The sequence below is a fragment of the Pleurodeles waltl genome, chromosome 5, assembly GCF_031143425.1.
Source record: "Pleurodeles waltl isolate 20211129_DDA chromosome 5, aPleWal1.hap1.20221129, whole genome shotgun sequence".
Lineage (NCBI taxonomy): Eukaryota > Metazoa > Chordata > Amphibia > Caudata > Salamandridae > Pleurodeles > Pleurodeles waltl.
This window is the reverse complement of record NC_090444.1, coordinates 1,083,935,307-1,083,957,712: the sequence shown is the minus strand read 5'-3', so window position 1 is coordinate 1,083,957,712 and position 22,406 is coordinate 1,083,935,307.

Here is a 22,406-nt window from a genome sequence, read left to right as displayed (position 1 = left end):
CACCCACCCAACAGCCATCCACCTCACGACAGCCACCAGCCCATGCACCTTCACCCAAAGTCAGCAAACGTACACCTCCTACAACCACTACCTCTTCCTCCACTCCCAAAACCCCTCCATCTACCTGTCCCAGTGTGTTCAAAAAACTTTTCCTGTCCAAATTTGACCTCTTCCCCTCACCTCCCCCACCTCTTCAGTCCCCTAGGGCCCGCCTTTCTAGGTCCCAACCCAGCACCTCAGCCACAACATCTGTGGGAACAGTGGTGCCAGTAGTGACCGGCTTCTGGAGTATGCCAAACAGCAGGGCAGCCAGTGTGCCAAGAAGCCAGACCACAGACAATCCCCCACCTCAAAAGCACAAAAAGTTGTCCACTGCCCTGTGGGAGAGAGGCAAAACATCTACCACCAAAGCCTCTCCCAGGGGTACAGTTGGGATTGGGAAGACAGCTGCGTCAACATCCAAGGTGGGGAAGGGACACAGAAAAACAGGCAAGTCTGCGAAAACCTGCACGGCGGACAAGGCCACCACCAGCACCGCTGCCAAGGACACCGCCGCCACAAGCACCGCTGAACAGGACACCACCGCCACAAGCACCGCTGAATAGGACACCGCCGCCACAAGCACCGCAGGCCAATGAGCGCCAAAGCCTCCGATGCTACTGAGGCCGCCATGAGCAGGATGAATTACTCTGGGCACAAGGCCCCCTCCAGAACCAGTGGAGTATCACATCCACTACCTCAGTCCTTGGCAGGATGAACCAGTGGATTATCACATCCACTACCTCTGTCCTTGTCAGGATGAAGCACTCTGGGCACAAAGCCCCCTCCAGAACCAGTGGAGTATCACATCCACTACCTCAGTTCTTGGTAGGATGAAGCACTTTGGGCACAAAGCCCCCTCCAGAACCAGTGGAGTATAACATCCACTACCTCTGTCCTTGGCAGGATGAAGCACTCTGGGCACAATGCCCCCTCCAGAACCAGTGGAGTATCACAATCACTACCTCTGTCCTTGGCAGGATGAAGCACTCTGGGCACAAGGCCCCCTCCAGAACCAGTGGAGTATCACATCCACTACCTCTGTCTTTGGCAGGACAAAGTACTCTGGGCACAAAGCCCCCTCCAGAACCAGTGGAGTAAGGCATCCACTTGAGAGACTGTGGCTTGGCACTCCCCAGGATGGAGCAGTGGGCAAACCACCCACTGTAAAGACTTGTGAGACTGTGGCTTTGCACTCCCCAGGATGGAGCAGTGGGCAAACCACCCACTGTAAAGACTTGTGAGACTATGGCTTTGCACTCCCCAGGATAAAGAAGTGGGCAACCCACCCACTGGAAAGACATAAGAGACTGTGGCTTTGCACTCCCCAGGATACTTTAATGGGCTGGAGCCCCCTTGTGGATCTGGCGTTGTGCACTCATCCGGCTGAGGTGCCCCCCCTTCCCTTCCCCCTGAGGCGCCTGTTGTATTTCTATCTGATGCCCCAGCAGTGTTTTCTCCGTTTTGATCGGGTATTGAGTGTGGGCCTCGCCCATGCATTTTGAGACCAGTGGTCCGCGGACTATAATGGACTTGTATTCTTGGTGTATATATTTGTTTATAGTGTAAATATATATAGATTTTTTTGATTACTGTTATTTAATAGATTACAAACGTTCAACTAATTTCCTTTTGTCCTTGCATTCTTCCAGGGGGGATTGGGGGTTGTAAATGTAATGTATCAACATGTACTTGTGTGTGTGTTGTAGTGGGTGAGGGTGGGGGTGGGAGTGTTGCGTGTTGCGTGTGTGTGTCACTCTTTTTTCCCTCCCCCCTCCCCTGTGTCGTAGTTGCAATACTCACCGTGGTCTTCGCCGCCGTCTTTGTTGTTCCTGGTAGAGGAGCAGGAAGATAAAGGCTGGGAGTATCTGGAGCTCGGGTTCCATGGCATCCTGGTTCCTCGTGGGGTGTGTAGAGGTGAGAGTTTTCCCTTCCAAGTCCTGTTTCAGCTGTGTTTTTGTTTGCAGTGAATCTGCCCCGGAAAAGGTGGTGGATTGGACTGTTATAATACAGTGGGGGAACCTTGTCTTCCGCCTATCTGTTGGCGGTTACCGCTGCGGTGTTTGTTTGTACCGCCGTGGCGGTCGGAGTGTTAAAGTGGCTGTCTATGTTGGCGGTTTCCGCCACGGTTGTGATTCCATTTTGTTTACCGCCGGCCTGTTGGCGGTTTTACTGCCGCTTTAACACCAACCGCCAGGGTTGTAGTGACCCCCTTTATCTGCCAACTTCTTATGGTCATTTCTTAAGATGGCGAGATCCGTGGCAATAGAGTCAATGCGGTGCTCGATGGTCCCCTGTGACTCATGGAGTTTGTGCAGAATCAGGTCCAGCTTGTCTGCGGGAGGGATTGGTAGAAGGGATGTAATCCCCAGATGCTGAACAAATGCTCCATTTCTGGTAAGCCCCAGAGTCCGCAGGTTGGGACGAGGTGTGGACTTCCTTATTGCCGCCCATCGTCTTGTGCGCCTTATTCAGCTCACTGACTGGCCTGGCAGTGTCTTCCGACAGTAGACCCTGCTCCACTTCTCTCTGTGTCTTTTGTCCGGAGGCCCTACTCCAGAGCAGCGAGCGCCGATTTTGCTGCAGGTTTTGGATCATCAATGCTTTGTGGCGGAGCCTAAATGAGATCCCCACTTTCAACAGTCCTCTCACCTCATTTTGTTCAGACAGGGGGGGAGGCCCATTCCGCTTCTATGCAGTGCCGCTTAATGTCTAACAAATGCAGTTCTTGTGTTTTCCTTAGGTATATTGTTGTCCACAGCTCCATCACCAGGCACCTCAGCAACCCTAGCTCATGAGGGGCACTGCTCCCTCCAAGTGTGGCGCAGGGGGCACCAGTTCCTCTGCAGGATGCACTACCCAAGTTCTGATTGGTCCTGGGGGGCCGTGCCACCCCTCTGATATAGAGCCCCGGGGCGCTCCCTGCCACTCAGGCAGAGAGTCCTTCTGCCCTAGGCTTTGCCCCTCCAACGTGGCTGCACACTTCAGCCACCTCAAAAAGGCTACATTGTCCCCCTACTTTTCCACCACACTGGCAGGGGGGAAGGGGAGGGTTCGAGAGCTCGGCCGGATGGCTTTTGGCACTAGCCGGGCCCCAGAGATCACCTGCCACTGAAGGCTCCTTTATTTGCACCACCCCCTCCAGCAGAGGGTCTGCCCCAGCTACAGTGCCCGCACTCACCAGAGCGCCAATGGGTTGCCCACCCACTGTTGGGGGGGGCACAGATGCTGCTCCGGCAATCCTCACCGCTGGCTCCCAATCCAGGCCACCAGAGGATTCAGATAGCCCAAGGCGGACCAAGTGGGTCTTCTCCTAGGCCACCGCCCAGGCCCGCACAGGCTGCATTGCTCCCGTCCGCGCCCAAGCGGAGTCCCACTATCAAGGGCCAACAGGGGGGACCTGGAGGGCCCTCTTCAGCCCCCGCTGGTCTCCTCACTCAGCCCCAGCTATTCTAGCCATGGCTCACGGCCGGAACTGCCGGATAAGTTTGGACTCCCGGGCGGGCTATGGGAGCTCAGCTAAGGCATTGGCGAGCGCACGTCGGTTACATCTTGGCCGCCCGCCAATGTTGTAATGAGGGCCTATATCATGTCGCACTTCAGCTGTAATCCAAACATATGTAGAGTGGTACACAAGTGAAACATCAACAGTGGTATATATAATAAACTATTTTCTGTAATCTCAAAGAACAAAGGAGTAATGATTGAAGGTAATGCTACTTTGCATTCTCAAAGAACATGCTGAGGGAAACAGACATAGTTAGAAAACTATGGGCTGATTTATAAAAGGATTGAGCCACCTTTCCATCATTTTTTGATGCCAAAGTGGTGCAAATTGACAAAAATAAAATTATATTTTGTAAATTTCCACCTCTTTTATGTCAAAAAATGACGCAAAGGCAACGCAAACTTTTCGTAAATCAGGCCCTAAATCCCTACAGCAAATTGTAACTCGATAGTCAGGAGTGATCTATCTTAAAAACTCATGCTTGAAAGATCGGATATTTATATTCATCAAGTTTTCAATCGTAATGCAGAGTTTCGCAAGATTTGTGGTAAGCAATAGAGTATGTATACATAAACTCAGAGTTTGTTAACAGTAAATAATAATCCTCAATATGAGCATTTCATACAAGCTCATATCAACCCCATTATTAATATCATTATGTGAACCATATTATTACACAGTTGTACTAGATGTGAACATTCAGTTCTCATCAACATATTAAATAATTTAAGTCACCAATATATAATATACACATAGTAATTAATCTAAAATGCTTCCTGCCATCTCAGTTTTAGTTCCCAGCTCCCTCCCCTGGAATTTATGTGGGCAGTACTATTCTCCCACTGCATGAAAGAATAATGGAACATTCCAGGGCAGTAAAGCATTGGGATATGAAGTCACCCTTTGAGGCCCGTTCATTACAATGTGAACAGCAAGGATTGGAGTTTCTTATTTCATAGCATTGAGACAGTTTACATGGATGCCAGTGGAGGGAACTGGGAACTAAAAGCTGAGAAGGCAGGAAGCATTTTGGATTTTGAGATTAAAAGTTGTTGATATGGATCTTAACGCTGACAATGAAATACACTACTTCTTGGGTGATTAAGTTAAAAATTGAGGAATTCTGCTAATGTGAACATAAGGCTTTAGATTGGAAGTGAGACAGCACAACACAACTAGATGCAGGATCCCACATCACTTATTCTTTGATATTTACAAAGGGGTATGGGTGGTAACATGTTTGGGAATTCATGCAATCTACAACTCCTTAGATTGTCTTGATCTTCTACTTTCCAGAAATGTCTACAGTTGGTAAGGTCCCTAAGTACAGGACTTTCCTGGACCCAAATTCTGCAAGCAACCCCCATGGAATATTCCTCCATCAGAAACATTTCTTGGTATCTAATGTGTGGATCTCTGCTCAACCACTTATAAAACCCATACAGGTCTGACATCCTGACACTCACAATTACCAGGGGAATACAATTGTGCATCAAGTCTTGGCCAGGATATGCTCTTGTACGATGAAGTCGGAAGAAAACTAACATATTTTAGGGAAGAAATGTAGAAAATCTAACAGGCATCTTATTCAGTGCTTTGTCATAGCCAGCAAATTGAGTGAGGGAGCTCGGGCACCAGTGATATTAAACAGAGGATACAGAAATGTTAAATATGGCATGTTTCCATACAGCTCAGAGAAGATACTTGCTATCAAATGAAAGGTACACAAAACCAGCATTTATCTTGCAGTTACTTTCCAAAACCTCTGTTCCCATAGAAAACTCATATGTGCTGACACCCACGTTCAGGATACTCAATGAAGTAAAGCAGGGTAGTCAAGCCTTGGCATGGATATTGTAGGAAAGTCCTCCTTTTTGCCTTGGTCACCCCTAAACCTTTTGCACAGGTACTGGTGGTTACTGACTCTTGGCTGTGCCCTTGGTATTGCTTACCAGTCCCAGGGCCAGTGCTCTGTGTAAAGTAGATATGCAAATTAGGCTAATTATAATTGGCAAAATTAACCTACCTATAAGTCCCTAGTATATGGTAGGGCATGGAGGTTTCGGGACCCCAGCATAGTCATTTTAAAGGCAGGCCTGCCTTGCAGACTGCTTTTAAATTAAAGTTACATGCAAATTCGACTTTGGAATTAAAAGTAGTTCCAAAGTCTTAAACATCCTTATTTTTACACATATGTCACCCTTAAGGTCTGCCCTATGTGCCTCTAGAGCTGGGTGCCATGTAACTATAAGCAGGGACCTTATAAAAATAGCTTTATAAGCCCTGGTGAGGTAAAACAGCCAAATTCCTTTTCCCTCATTGTAGTGAATGGCCTCCATAGGCTAGAATAGGGAGACTTTATTTTAATTTTAAAAATCCCCTTAAGTAACAGATACAAGAAGTTTGGTATCAAATTAATTGTTATAATAAATCCTATAATAAATCCTACAACTTCCAGTTGTTGGATTTGATATAACTTGCTGAGGTAAAGAGTTTTAAACTTTACCTGAAAAGTTGCAAACTTCAGCCCTGCAGTGTTTCTGCTGCTGTGCTCCTATTGGCCAGCCTCTGGCAGCCTGGCCAGGCTGCCTTGATGAGGTGTGAAGTGGCCTGGCTCAGCACAAAGAGATGTGCCTGGGGGAGGAGATCTCCCCTCAACAGATGGGGAAGCAGGAAGGGGGAGGGCTGCCAAACTGGTCTTCAAAGGCCGAGAAGGACATTTGTAGCAACCCAGCAACTCCCTCACATCCTGCAAACCCAGACAATTAGGTGCCCCCTTGATTAGATTAGTGGAGGGCAGGAAAGGGGTGTGTTTAGGATTTTTAGCCACACCAGTAGGTGGGCTCAGCCAGATGTAACCTCCAAAACTCACTTTCAGCCATGATGGATTTTTGAGGAATGTTGCTCCCTTGGATTGATTTTTGCCACACTTCCCAGGAAGTAGTCATCACAGGGGGGATGACCCTGCCCCTGACTGGAGAACCAGGACCCCCTGTTTTTCACCCAGGAGCAGGGATAAAACTGGCAGACCTGCAACCACTCCTCAGATCCCCATCAGATTCCAACAAGGAAGAACTACAGGAGAAGAAGGACTGCCCTGCTGTACCCCTGGCCTGCACCTGGACCCTTCACTCTGGAGGACTGTACCAGGTGCACACTTGGGCTTCACCACAAGAAGGACTTTGCCTGGCTTGAACTGGTTCAAGGAGGGACTCCCTGTTTGCTACAGGTGAATGCTTGCCAACTAGGGCCGGGGGTCGGGGTATTTTCTGGTTTGAGGGCGGGGTGGGGGGTCGGGGTTTGAGGTTTTAGGGATGGGTTGGGGGGTCGGATAATTTTAGAGGCGGGGTGGGGAGTTGGGGGGGTGTAGGGGCAGGGTGGGGCCTTGGAATAGTTTTATGGGTGGGGGTTGGGGTACTTTAGGTTTCAGGGGTGGGGGTTGGGGTTGTTTTAGGTTTTGGGGTAGGGTGGGGGTCAGTTTTAGGTGCAGGGTGGGGGTTGGGGTTTTAGGTTTTAGGGGTGGGTTGGGGGGTCGGGTAATTTTAGGGGCGGGGTGGGGGTTGGGGGGTTTAGGTTTAGGACATGGTGGGGGGCTCGGTGTAGTTTTAGTAGTGGGGGTACTTTAGGTTTCAGGGATGGGGTGGGGGTTGGGGTTGTTTTAGGTTTTGAGGGTAGGGTGGGGTCAGTATTAGGGGCGGGCGGGGTAGTTTTAGGGGCAAGGGTGAGGGCGGGGTGGTTTTAGTGGGGGGTGGGGGGTTCGCAGTAATTTTTAGGGGTGGGGGGCCAGGGGGGACGCATGCAGGAACAATGGATGCCTCTCACAAATTCCTTTACCAGGAATGCCTTTACAACGAAAAATCGTTGTTGAGGCATTCGTGCTAAAGGCATTAGTGGTAACAACGAAGTCATTGTTCCGACCTTGTTTTTCAGGCATTCGTCCTTCCGGCAGGCGTCGTTCCGACATACATCCGGTTTAGGGACCCCAGCATAGGTAGTGCCCCCATTTTTGCACTGCTGAGGTGCCCAGTGTCATTTTAAAGCAGGCCTGCCTTGCTGGCTGCTTTTAAATTAAAGTTACATGCAAATTCGACTTTAAAATTAAAAGTAGTTCCAAAGTCTTAAACTACCTTATTTTTACATATAATGCACACCTAAGGTCTGCCCTATGTGCCTCTAGGGCTGGGTGCCATGTAACTATAAGCAGGGACCTTATAAAAATAGTTTTATAAGCCCTGGTGAGGTAAAACAGCCAAACTTGTTTTTCCCTCATTGTACTGAATGGCCTCCATAGGCTAGAATGGGGAGACTTTATTTTAATTAAAAAAATCCCCTTAAGTAACAGATACCAGAAGTTTGGTATCAAATTAATTGTTATAATAGATCTTACAACGTCCAGTTGTTGGATTTAATATAACTTGTTCAGATAAAGAGTTTTAAACTTTATCTGAAAAGTTGCCAACTTCAGCCCTCCAGTGTTTCTGCTGCTGTACTCTGATTGGCCAGCCTCTGGCGGCCTGGCCAGGCTGCCTTGATGAGGTGTAAAGTGGTCTGGCTCAGCACAAAGAGATGTCCTGGGGGAGGAGATCTCCCCTCAACAGATGGGGAAGCAGGAATGGGGAGGTCTGCCAAACTGGTCTTCAAAGGGAGAGAAGGACATTTGGAGCAACCCGGCAATTCCCTTGCATCCTGCAAACCCAGACAATTAGGTGCCCCCTTGATTAGATTAGGAGAGGGCGGGAGAGGGGTATGTTTAGGATTTTTAGCCACACCAGTGGGTGGGCTCAGTCAGATGTAACTTCCAAAAATCACTTTCAGCCATGATGGATTTTTGAGGAATGTTGCTCCCTGGGATTGATTTTTGCCACACTTCCCAGGAAGTGGTCATCACAGGGGGATAAAACTGGCAGGCCTGCACCCACACCTCAGAACCCCATCAAATTTCAACAAGGAAGAACTACAGGAGAAGAAGGACTGCCCTGCTAGACCCCTGGCCTGCACCTGGACCCTTCACTCTGGAGGACTGCACCAGCTGCACACTTGGCCTTCAAGGAGGGACTCCCTGTTTGCTACAGGTGAATACTTGCTAACCAGAGTCCCCCTCCACCAACTCCTGAAGAAACCAACCAGCTGACCAGTGGCCAAAAAGGAATTTGCGCCAGGTGCATTCTGGGAGTTGTAGTCCACACCCCCCCAGGAGCATCTCAGAGGTTCTGGAACACTGGGGTAAACTGTGGACCTCAAAAGAACCTTAAAAGAACATCTGGAAGAAGATCCAGAAGTTTGGAGAACTTTGGAGGACTTTTTCAAAAAAGCTCCATAGAGGGACCGACCTGCCGCAGCAACTCTAGCCGGCTTGCCTCAACCGCGACCCGGCCTGACTTGCAGGTTCGTCCCGGTGAAGAAAATCTCCAAAAAACAGACTAAGGCCCTCATTCCGACCCTGGCGGTTTGAAACCGCCAGGGTGGAGGGCAACGGAAGCACCGCCAACAGGCTGGCGGCTATTCTGACCGCCGCTGGTCAGAAAAGGGGAACCGGCGGTTTCCCGCCGGTTTTCCCATGGCCCAGGGAATCCAGCGCCGCCATGGGGATTCCGACCCCCTTCCCGCCAGCCTGTTCCTGGCGGTAAAACCCGCCAGGAACAGGATGGCGGGAACGGGTGTCGTGGGGCCCCTGGGAGCCCCTGCACTGCCCATGCCACTGGCATGGGCAGTGCAGGGGCCCCCTAACAGGGCCCCACAAAGATTTTTACTGTCTGCTATGCAGACAGTGAAAATCGCGACGGGTGCTACTGCACCCGTCGCACCCCTGCAACTCCGCCGGCTCCATTTGGAGCCGGCTTCCTCGTTGCAGGGGCTTTCCTGCTGGGCCGGCGGGTGATCTTCTGGAGATCGCCCGCGGGCCCAGCGGGAAAGTCAAAATGACCCCCGCGGTCATTTGACCGCGGTGCGGTCTTTGGGCGGTTTCCGGAATGAGCCCCTAAGTCCGAACATAGGAAGTTGACTGGGACCTCCCAGCCAGCGTATCCGAGGAGTGCTCCAAGAATTTTGGAACAAGATTCAGATTTGCCCCAGTCGAAGGATTTTCACCTCGAAAAAATGACTAAGTCTGAAGGTATAAATCTCCACAGAAGGCTTCCGCGACGCGTATCCGAGGAAGAGTTCCAGGAGGATGGATTGGACTGGCAGGGTCGTCCCGCAGAAGAAAATCTTCAGAAAAACGACTAAGTCCAAAGGTAAACTTTTGACCCAGGCCTCCTGCGGGCTGTAGCCGAGCCGGGCTCCGTCGCGGTCGGCCTTAAACTTTGAATTTGCCCCGGTCGAGATGCGACCAGATGACCAGATTGACGCTTTTTGTTAGAAAGCAATAATTCTTATAAAATTCATATCTCTGGTTCCCCTTATCCGATTTTATTCGTTTTGGTGTAATTTTAAAGCTAAAAATGTTTCCTATTTTTATAAATTGATTTTGGATTTTTAAACTGTTTCCTGTGTTTCATTTAATTACTGTTTTGTGATATTTGAATGCTTTACACTTTGGGGGTCATTACAACATTGGCGGTAAAAGCCGCTTACTGCCGTGCAGAAGACCGTCAACACACCGCCGCGGCCGCGGTAAACCGCCACAGTCATTATGACCCACAACTCGGAAACCACCAAAATACAGACACCCACAGAAGTCCGCCACACCAAAGGCCAGCGATAAACTGTTGATAACCAAACCGACACCATCACGCCAACAGAAATACGCCCATACTATCACGACACACGAATCCACGCGGCGGTCTTTCAACCGCGGTATCCCATTGGCGGTACACACCGCAGCGCTCAAAATACACACACTCCTACAAAACACAGCCACATTGGACAAATCCAAATACACACACCTGATACACATACAAAAACCACTCCCACACACCCAATACAATATAAAACCCACACCCACATCACCCACAAAACCCCACCACAAAAAAATCGGGACGACGCACAGAGAGAGAGACCATATAGAAGAATCGAGCACCCAGACGCACATATTACCATCACCCACACAAATACCACGCACTTCACAAAACACACCAATACACATCACCACACTTATCACCACACATTCCACCCCACACATCACCTACACCACCCCATGGCACCGCAAAGACACCCCAGGTTTTCGGAGGAGGAACTCAGGGTCATGGTGGAGGAAATCATCCGGGTAGAGCCACAGCTATTCGGAGCACAGGTGCAGCAGACGTCCATTGCAAGGAAGATGGAGCTATGGAGCATAATAGTCGACAGGGTCAACGCAGTGAGACAGCACCCAAGGAATCGGGATGACATCAGGAAGAGGTGGAACAACTTACGGGGGAAGGTGCGTTCCATGGTATCCAGACACCAGATTGCAGTGCAGAAGACTGGCGGCGGACCCCCACCTCCTCCCCAAGAATTTACGATAAGGGAGGAGCAGGTCTTGGCGATCCTGCATCCTGAGGGCCTCGGCGGAGTATCTGGAGAAATGGACTCTGGTAAGTCACATCTTCACTACTTCATCCCCCCACCCCACCTGCATGCCAACACATACCCCCACCCTCAGCCTCACCCCTATCACTCCTACTGCTTGCAAATGTCCCACCATCACAACCCACCCATCCCAACACCAAGCCCTGCATGCGACCACCAAGCATGGACACCCATCACCAAAGCATGCCCACTGCACATACCCATACCCCCCCAAACCACCGACACAAAAGCCCCACACAGGAATGCAAGCACTGGGGGACACAGGCACCCACCCATTGCACACCATTCCACACACAGATGCAATAATCATGCTTTTATACCCCTGCAGGACCCCTACGCAACGTCACCGCACAGGAGGGTCCACAAATGTCCACCCCCCCAGAAGAGGCCCACAGTAATGACAGCAGCTCTGTCGACCTGGATCTAGATGACCAGCCCGGCCCATCGGGGACCTCGGGACAGTCGGTTCCCCTCACACAGCCACAGGCCACTGCAGACCTACCCCCCTCTGGAAACACCAGCACAGCACCCACCCAGCGGGCCCACACCTCTGTCTCCAGGACACGTCAAGCAGCAGTGTGTTTACCTCTACAGGGCACCCAGGTTAACCCACCACCCCAACAACAACAGGGACCTGGGGGCAGTGGCAGTGGGCACACGGTCCAGGGGACAGAGGCCCAGGGAAACAGGGGAACTGGGAGGGCTGCTGTGCGACAGGGTGGGGTCAGGCCCATGGAACCCACTCTCCACGAGGCCCTCTCCTCCATCATGGGAGCATACCACCACTCCCAGGAGACGATGGCTACGGTACTGGCCAAGTTTCAGGAGACCCAGCGCATGCAGGAGGAACAGTATTTGGGCTTCAGGGAGGAACTCAGAACCATCAGCTCTGCCCTGGGCACCATCGTAGGGGTGCTGAATCTGGTAGTGACCACTTTGAGGGACACTGTGGCACCACAAAGGGCCCCTGACACTAGCATGGACCAAGAACTGCCCACCACCTCTGCCGACGCTAGTGGACAGGAGGCACCGCCACAGGACCAACAGGCCACTAGCACCCCACCCCCTGCAGAGGGAGAACCACCCCGCAAGCGGTCCCAGAGATCCAGGAAGAGGACAGAGTAAGATGCCAAGACCCCCGCCAAGAAAGGATACCACCCTGAAAGTCATCCCACTGTCCCACTTTGTCACCCTGTCCATCCTTAAACTGCCCCAGCTCCACTTCCCAGACCCATTTGGACAATGCACCTGTGAGACTAATAGACTGGACTCTGCCATGGACATTCCTCCACCATCATCCCTCACCTATTTACAACCCCCCTCCAATATTTTGCACCTTAATAAACACCGTTTTTGCACTAAACAATCAGGAGTCTGTTTGTGAATGTGAATATATTTATCTGTAATTACAGTGCCAAAATGCTTATTTACATTGTGATGCCAACATACCAATGTCACACAGCTATAGTCCATGGGGGAACAAAGGAGATGTCACACTGTGGCACCCAGATCTCTGAAATCGTAAGGGAAAGTGACAACTCAGTTACCATACACTGGGTGAAAAGGACAGACAGTACAGAGGTAGTAGTGTTTAAGTACAAGTAGTAGGCCGGTTTGTATTCTTACCTCTGTTCATTGGAAATATTGCATTATCACTGTGTTCCTGTTGTCTATGTCGTCTTCTTCGTCTTCCTCCTCTTCACTCTCCACAGGCTCCACAGCTGCTACAACACCACCATCTGGACCATCCTCCTGCAGAAAAGGCACCTGGCGACGCAAAGCCAGGTTGTGAAGCATACAGCAGGCCACGATGATCTGGCACACCTTCTTTGGTGAGTAGAATAGGGATCCACCTGTCATATGGAGGCACCTGAACCTGGCCTTCAGGAGGCCGAAGGTCCGCTTGATCACCCTCCTAGTTCGCCCATGGGCCTCATTGTAGCGTTCCTCTGCCCTAGTCCTGGGATTCCTCACTGGGGTCAGTAGCCATGACAGGTTGGGGGTAACCAGAGTCACCAATTAGCCATATACGGTGCCTCTGGAGCTGACCCATCACATAAGGGATGCTGCTATTCCGCAGGATGTAGGCGTCATGCACTGAGCCAGTGAACATGGCATTCACATGGCAGATGTACTGGTCTGCCAAACATACCATCTGGACATTCATGGAATGATAATTCTTCCGGTTTCTGTACACCTGTTCACTCCTGTGGGGGGGGGACCAAAGCCACATGGTTCCCATCAATGGCACCTATGATGTTGGGGATATGTCCAAGGGCATAGAAGTCACCTTTCACTGTAGCCAAATCCTCCACCTCAGGGAAAACGATGTAGCTCCGCATGTGTTTCAGCAGGGCAGACAACCCTCTGGACAACACGTTGGAAAACATAGGCTGGGACATCCCTGATGCTATGGCCACTGTTGTTTGAAATGACCCACTTGCTAGGAAATGGAGTACTGACAGCACCTGCACTTGAGGGGGGATTCCTGTGGGATGGCGGATGGGTGACATCAGGTCTGGCTCCAGCTGGGTACACAGTTCCAGAATAGTGGCACTGTCAAGCCTGTATGTCAGGATGAGATGTCTCTCCTCCATTGTCGACAGGTCGACCAGCGGTCTGTACACCGGAGGATGCCGCCATCTCCTCACATATCCCAGCGGACGGTGCCTATGAAGGACAACAGCGACCACAGAGTCAAACATCCCAGAGATACGTAACCCCAGCTTTAAAAAAACACGGATCTTAACCCATCGAATGGCTTGTATGAGTGTGGATGCAACGCCTAGGTATGTGTGATGCAGTACAAAAAGTAAGGCATGTAGGCCCCTGAAATGGCGGCTGCCTGACCTGTAAAGTGTGACAATGGGATATGAGGTAACTGCGCTGGCGTTGTACACCGTGGCGGTAGGCGGTCAAAGACCGCGGCGCAATGCTGCATTGGTTAACATTGGACCCTATGGGTCTCAGGAGCCAATGACGATGTGCGCCGGCGGTCGCGGTACGTACCGCCGCGGACGTGACCGCCATTTGCTCTCTGTTAATTCACTCGATACCTGATCTTCGACAGGAGAGGACCTACACTGCAAGTGCTGCTGTGACCTCGGTCTGGAAGGGACAATGGCTCATGGGACTGTGGAAAGGGCCCCTGCCTTCACATCGGAGGAGTTGGAGAAGCTTTTGGATGGGGTCCTCCCCCAGTACGCGCTACTCTACGGTCCTCCAGACAAACAGGTAAATACACTGGGAGCATGTTGTATGGGCTATGCCTGTGTTGAGTGGGGTGGATGAAAGATTGGGGGGGAGAGATTGAGGAATGCTTGAAACGACGGTGAGTGCATGTGCCACATGGCAAGGGTAGGGATGGGGGGCCACTCACATTGATTCATTACTTTTCTTCTCCCCCTGTACATTTCATATTGGTCAGCGCCCACCAGAAGACGGATATTTGGCGTGCCATTGCCAAGGACGTCTGGACCCTGGGGGTCCACCACAGACGGGGCACCCACTGGCAGAAGAGATGGGAGAACATTCGCCGCTGGAGCAGGAAGACGGCGGAGGCTCAGCTGGGGATGGCCTCCCAACGTGGGAGGGGTGCCCGTCGGACCTTGACCCCCCTGATGTTCCGGATCCTGGCGGTGGCCTTCCCCGAGTTGGATGGGTGCGTGAGGGCATCACAGCAGACACAAAGGGGTGAGTACTCTCACATTCTGCTAACTTTGCGCGCTGTGGAGGTGTCTGGGTGGGGAGGAGGGCTGTGGGTATCCCTAGGACAGGGCGAGTTCCGTAGGCGAGGCCCCTCCGTAAGGCACGGCCCTGTGTCCCCGGTCCCCACCTCTGTAGGGTGCCAAGTACAGCTATTCATGGCCCTGTGTCACCTATGTGTGCAGATGTCATCCATAGCTTTGTAGGCCATGTCCCAGGGATTGCAAAGTGGACCCCAAGTGCGCAGCGTAGTGCAGGGGGCTTCTGTGTCTGTGCTGTCCGCCAACGGGAGCGGGAATGCATGCACTCAACATGTCTTTCTTCTGTTTCCCCTCCCTTTTTGTGGTCTTCCTGTTCATGTGTGCATTAGCATCATCAGGCGGAGGAGCAGTGGCAGCGGAGCATGAGGGAGCTGCATCCCACATGGCCATGGCGGGCCCCACTACCTGCTCTGAAATCGCCAGTGGGACGGAGGGGAGCTCCACGGCGGGGACACGAGCGGACATTAGTGGATCAGAGTCGTCCTCTGATGGGAGCTCCCTTGTGGTGGCGGCAACATCTCTGCCCCCCGCAACAACAGGTACAGCCGCCACCCCCCGCACCAGCACCGCCCTCCCAGCAGCCCCTCAGCGTTTGCCCTGTGCTCGCTCACCCAGGAAGGTGGGCATCTCCTTCGCCCCAGGCACCTCAGGCCCTGCCCCAGTCACCCCTGCTGCCCTCAGTGAGGAGGCCATTGACCTCCTCAGGTCCCTCACTGTTGGGCAGTCTACCATTTTGAATGCCATCCAGGGTGTAGAAAGGGAAGTGCACCAAACTAATGCATATCTGGAGGGCATTCATTCTGGTCAGGCTGCCCTTCATCGAACCCTGCAATCTCTGGCCTCTGCACTGATGGCAGCCATTGTCCCTGTGTCTAGCCTCCCCCCTCCAACTTCCTCCACCCAGACCCAATCCCCTGTACCTCTGCCTATCCCAAGCACACCATCAGACCAGCCTGCACACACCTCAACACCCAAGGGCAGCTCACGCAGACATAAGCACCACACATCCCACAGGCAGTCACACAAGCAACATCCACATACAGACATACCAACATCCACTGCCTCCACTGTGTCCCCCTCCTCCATGTCTCCCTCCTCCCTGCCAGTCTTGTCTCCACTCACACCTGCATGCACAGCATCTTCAGCCACTACGTCCCTCAGCAGCACACACACCAGAACACCCCGCACACGTGCACTCACCACGCCCACTGCCATTTACACGTCCCCTGTGTCCTCTCCCAGTGTGTCTGTGCCACCCCCTCGCAAGATACACAAACGCAGGCAGCCACCCACCCAACAGCCATCCACCTCACGACAGCCTACAGCCCAGGCACCTGCACCCAAAGCCACCCCACTTACACCTCCTACAACCACAACCTCTTCCTCCACTCCCATACCCACTACACCTACCCGTCCCACTGCTCCCCAAAAATGTTTCCTGTCCAAACCTCTTTCCCTCAACTCCCCCACCCCGTCCATGTCATAGGCCCAGAGCTAGCACCTCAGCCACTACATCACCGGGCCCGGGGGTGCATGTCCTACATGGACACTGGAGTGCACCGCCCACCAGGGCAGCCAGTCTGGTACGGAGCCACAGCACAGCCAGCCCCCCCCCCCCCCCCCCCCTCAGAAACATCCAAAAATTTACAGTGCACGGCGGCAGAGGGTAAAGACACCAGGGACAAAAACCCCTACCAGGGCACCCGGCGGGAGTGTCGAGGCAGCTGGGACACCGGCCAAGGTGGGGAAGGGCGACAGGAGAGCAGGAAAGGCTGGGAAGGGCAGCACGCCCGACAACACCGCCATCAGCCCAGCTGGCCAGGAGGGCCACGCAAGCCCCATCCCAGCTGGCCAGCTGGCCACCAAAAGCCCCAGCACAGCTGCCCTGGAGGGCCCCGGCACTCACAGGACAGGTGGGCAGGAGGGCCCAGCCAGGCCCAAGCCAGATGGCACATGAGCACCCCGGAATGGCCAGCACCGATGAACAGGGGACCGCCACCTCAAGCACCGCTGAACAGGGCACGGCTATCCCAACCACCGCTGAACAGGGGACCGCCATCTCAAGCACCGCTGAACAGGGCACGGCTATCCCAAGCACCGCTGAACAGGGGACCGCCATCTCAAGCACTGCAGAACAGGGCACTGCTATCCCAAGCACCGCTGAACAGGGCACTGCTATCCCATGCACCGCTGAACAGGGGACCGCCATCTCAAGCACCGCTGAACAGGGGCCCGCCATCTCAAGCACCGCTGAACAGGGCACGGCTATCCCAAGCACCGCTGAACAGGGGACCGCCATCTCAAGCACCGCAGAACAGGGCACGGCTATCCCAAGCACCGCTAAACAGGGGACCGCCATCTCAAGCACCGCTGAAAAGGGCACAGCTATCCCAAGCACCGCTGAACAGGGGACCGCCATCTCAAGCACCGCTGAACAGGGCACGGCTATCCCAAGCACAGCTGAACAGGGGACCGCCATCTCAAGCACCGCTGAACAGGGGACCGCCATCTCAAGCACCGCTGGCCCATGAGCGGCAGGGGCAGTGCCGCATCTGTGTCGGACAGGGCTGCACGATGCACTCTGGGCACCAGGCCCCCCCCAGAACCAGTGGAGACATACATCCACTACCTCATTCCTGCACAGGAAGAAGCACTCTGGCCAACAGGCACCCTCTAGAACCAGTGGAGACTGTTATCCACTTGAGAGACTCTGGTTTTGCACTCCCCAGGATGGAACAGTTGGCAACCCACCCACTGTAGAGACTTGAGAGACTGTGGCTTTGCACTCCCCAGGATGGTACAGTGGGAAACCCACCCACTGTAGAGACTTGTGAGACTGTGGCTTTGCACTCCACAGGATGGTACAGTGGGCAATCCACCCACTGTAGAGACTTGTGAGACTGTGGCTTTGCACTCCCCAGGATGGTACAGTGGGCATGGAGGCCCCTCGTGGATCTGGCATCGTGGACTCATGTGGCTGAGGTGCCCCCCTTCCATTCCCCCTGAGGTGCCTGTGGTTTTATTATCTGATGCCCCAGCAGTGTTCTCTCCAATGGAATCGGGTTTCGTGTGTGGGCTTTGCCCATGTGTTTATGCACATTGGCCCACGGACAATGGCATGTAGCCAATATGTGCCGGACTTTTGGACTATGTTCATATTCTTGATGTTGTGATTTATTTGTTTTAATAATCTAATATTTCACTTAAGTTCAAATATGCTTCAATATATTTTGTCTTTGAATTATTCCAAGGGGTTTGGGGGGTGTAAATCTGACTTGTTGCTCTGCATTGGTGTGTGGGGATTTTGGGGGGGGGGGGGGTCGCGTATGTGTGTGCCCGTAATCTTTTCTCCTCCCCCCTCCCCTGTGTCGTAGGTGCAGTACTCACCGTTGTCTCCTGCGGCGGCGTTCGTGCTCCTGATAGAGGAGCAGGTAGACAATTGCTGGTAGGATGTTTAATTCGGGTTCCATGCTGTCCAGATTCCTCGTGGAGTGTATAGAGGTGAGCGTTTTCCCGTTCGTGATCTGTTTCCGCCGTGGGTGGGTCGTGATAGGGTGGGCGGTACATTGTCTGCCGCCTGTCTGTTGGCGGTGACCGCCGCGCTGTTTGTTTACCCCGCCGTGGCGGTCGGAGTGTTAAAGTGGCGGGCTGTGTTGGCGGTTCCCGCCAGGGTCTGAATTCAATTTTTTTGACCGCCTGCCTGTTGGCGGGTTGGCCGCCGCTTTAACACCAACCGCCAGGGTAGGAATGACCCCCTTTATCTCTATCCCTGATTATTGATAAGTACAAACAAAAAAAACAACCCTTCTATCTGTGTTTTATAGATTTTAAGTCAGTCTTTGACCTGGTACGGCGACCTCTTATATGGGAGAAATTAGTCTCCTGGGGAGAATCTGCTAAAGGCTATTGAACAGCTATACACAGATACACTGGTAAGAGTTAAGATAGGGGATGGATCTTTCCTTTCAAGGAAATTTTTTAAAAAACAAGGTCTGAAACAGGGCTGTGTGCTGGCTCCATATCTTTTTAATCTCTTTTTATCAGACTTGACTGTGGAACTAAATAAGGTAAATGCGCACCCCCCAAAGCTTGGTGATATGAATATTTCAAACTTGTTATATGCTGACGACATAGTGCTCCTGAGTCAAAGTAAAGTAGGGCTACAGCAGCTCATCATAAAGATATACGAATATACAGAGCAAAATGGATTGGAAATAAATCAGAAAAAAACCAAAGTAATGGAAATTAGCAAAAAAAACTTAAAAATAAAAAAATTGAACACACAAAGGAGTGTTTTGGAACAAGTGAACAAGTATAGATACCTGGGTGTACTTTTTGATGAACAGGGCTCATTTCTTCCCCAGAAACAGGAGCTATAAAGAAAAGGAAATGTTCTACTGTTCGCTTTCCGCACTTTAAAAAAACTGCTTACCGGCGCTAGCTATCGGCCGTTACTTCAAGTCGTTGCAGCCAAACTAATTCCAACTTTAGGATACGGAAGCGAAGCTCTGTGTGGACAAGATGCTATCATCCTAAATAAAATCACTGGAAAGATTTTTAGATCCTTATTCCAGTTACCGGGGTTTACCTCACAAGCACAAATTAGGCTGGAGATTGGTTATCTAAATCAATGTATAGATAGGAAAGCCAGTTATATCAAAGCGTGGAAACATTTACAGCTAACAAAGGAAAATCAGCTCTGCCAAGCACTTTGGAAGGAGATTAGTTCAAACTCTAAAGCTAAATCTCAAAAGTACTTTGATCAGGCACTAACAGACTTGGAAGTAGTGGATTAGGAGGTATTTATTTGAAAATTCTTAAATAATATTATTTTTATGCATATTAGATTTTTATAGTTTGATATTCTGGACTGTATATTTTCTGATTTAGATAGAATGATGTGATGTATTGGTGTTTAATAACTATGCATCGAATAAATAAACTTGATATCTATCTAAGTGTAGGTACTTGCCTGCCCTTACCAATAACCCATTTCCCAACATTTGTGATGTGCAGTTGTAGGATCCTGTACTAGTGTTCAGTATCACAATACAGTTTTAAGTAAAACAAATTAAAAATCCTTTAAATTGTCCTAGTGCAAAAATAGTTTTTAATTTTTAATTTGGATTGATTTCAATTATTGAATTTTTTTGTTTTTTCTAAATTCTTGTTTCCAATTTTTACAAAACGTTTTTGCTGACACAAAACTAGGGAACCATGGAGCTTGATCTGGCTAGCCTACCCACACTGACAGTAGTCCAGCTTAGGGGGTTGTGTACTGAAAGGGGGTTGCCTGCAACCACTGACCTCAGGAAGCATGTCCTGATAAAATCCCTGACATCAGGGGCTGAGGCCCAAGAGGTAGGCTCAGAGGAAGCTCCATAGGAGGAAGATGCAGGGGAGGATGCTAGCTCCAACCACCCAGGGGAGGGAGGGCATCTGAGCCTAAGTGAGGAGGAGGAAGACCGGTCCTCACAGCACACAGTCACTAGGGGCATACCCAAAGCTAGCTGGGGAAAGGGGGTTCCTTCGGGAGGAGAGAACCTGTCCCTCAGGGAAAGAGAGCTGGATGCCCAGCTAGCATTTATAATTTTGGAGGCAGAAAAGCTGGCCCTAGAAAAGAAAAAGTGGGCAAGAGAAGAGAAAAGAGATGGTGGCAGTGACAGAGAAGCTGAGTTGGCCATGGGTGGTGGGTTTTGCCCCAGATTATCCAAGGGGGTGGTTCCTGCCTATGTAGAGGGGGATGACATAGATAAGGGGCTGAGGGCCTTTGAGAGGGCCCTCCAGATGAGGAAAGTTAAGCCTTAGTACTGGGGTTCACTTCTTTGGGAGTTTTTCCCCAACTCTGGGAGGGATAAACTCCTAAGCTTGAGGGGGGAGGAGGCAGATACATACCCCAGTATGAAGAGATGCTTAACTAAAATGTTTGGTCTGACCCCAGAGCAGTATAGGCTCAGGTTTTGGGACACTCAAAAGACAAGTACCCAGTCCTGGGGGGACTCTGTAGACATTTCAGTTAAAGCACTAGAGGGCTGGATACATGGCAACAAGGTAGGTACCTTTGAGGGGCTGTACAATTTGATTATGAGGGAGCACCTTCTAACCAATTGTGTCCAAGAGAAGCTCCACCAGTATCTAGTTGATTCTAAGCTGACCAACCCCAGAGAGCTGGGGGAGGCAGCAGATGACTGGTTAAGAACTAGGGTGAGCCAGAAACCACTAGGGGTGATCAGAAAAACAGAGGACATGGTTCTTCTCAGGGGAAGAACCAAGGGAAAGATGATAAAAAGCCTCAAAAACTTCTCAGGGTGGGGGAGCCCTGAGCCATTCCACTTCTAAGGGCAAAGGGCATCAGGGGAAGCATTATGATCATGTTAAGGCAGGAAAGTTTCAGGAGCTTGCTAAGGCTGGCAAGTGCTTAGAGTGTCATCAACCTGGACAAAAAAGAGGAGATGTTATCTGCTCCAAGAATCCCCCCACTGGTGGGCAATCCCAGGGGATTGCTAGTGTAGGGATGGGGGTGGAAGTTGGCCCAGGGCTGGGATCAAGGTATACAGAGGTCACCTTAGTATCCGTGGGTGGGGTGGACATTGCAACTATGACCACCTTACCTCCTAGCATGGAGAGGTATAGGCAGAGGCCTAAAGTCAATGGGATTGAGGTGGAAGCTCTGAGAGATACAGGAGCCAGTGTGACAATGGACACAGAGAAGCTGGCTTCTCAGAACAGGTCTTACCTGGTGTCTTCCAGCAAGTGACTTATGCAGATAGCAGAACCAAACTCCATCCCATGGCCATGGTGAGGTGTGACTGGCCCTAATAAGGTATCTGTAGCTCCTGCCCTCCTAGTAGAGTGTCTGCTGGGAAATTATCTTGAAGCATCTGATTGGTCAGAGGTGGGGAGAAGGGTCCATGCACAGATGCTGGACCTCCCTGAATGGGCGTGTGCTGTGACCAGGTTACAGGCAGCACAACAGTGAAGTGCTGGACACTTGGACCCTGGAACAATGGGCTAAGCCTCCAAGAAGAAGAGAATGGGCACTGGGTCTGGCCTGCCAGCCCCCACAAGTACAAAGGACCAGGAAGAATCCAAACCTGAGGGGGAGGACCTGACCTCTGAGGGAGGGCCACTTCCCCTGCAAACTCTGCCTGCTTTGGCAGAACTGCAAGGGGCAGGTGGGCCCACCAGAGAAGAGTTGTGCCAGGGATAAAGAGAGTGTCCCACTCCTGAGGGCCTAAGGCAGACTGCTGCCAGGCAAGAACAAGGGGATACCAGTGGAACCCACAAGGTGTACTGGAAGGATGGAGTTCTCTACACCGAAGCAAGGGGCCCCAAACCAGGGGCAACCAGGAGAGTGGTGGTCCCCCAGAAGTGTAGAGAATTCATCCTCCCTTTAAGCCATGATATTCCCTTAGCTGGACATTTGGGACAGATCAAGACCTGGAACAAGCTGGTCAACCATTTGTATTGGCCCCAAATGTCAGGGAGTTTTGCAGCTCCTGTGTTACCTGCCAGGCCAGTGTCAACGCAGGGGGCAAGCCAAAGGCTCCCTTGATACCACTGCCAGTCGTTGGGACTCCCTTTGAGAGGGTGGCGATTAACAT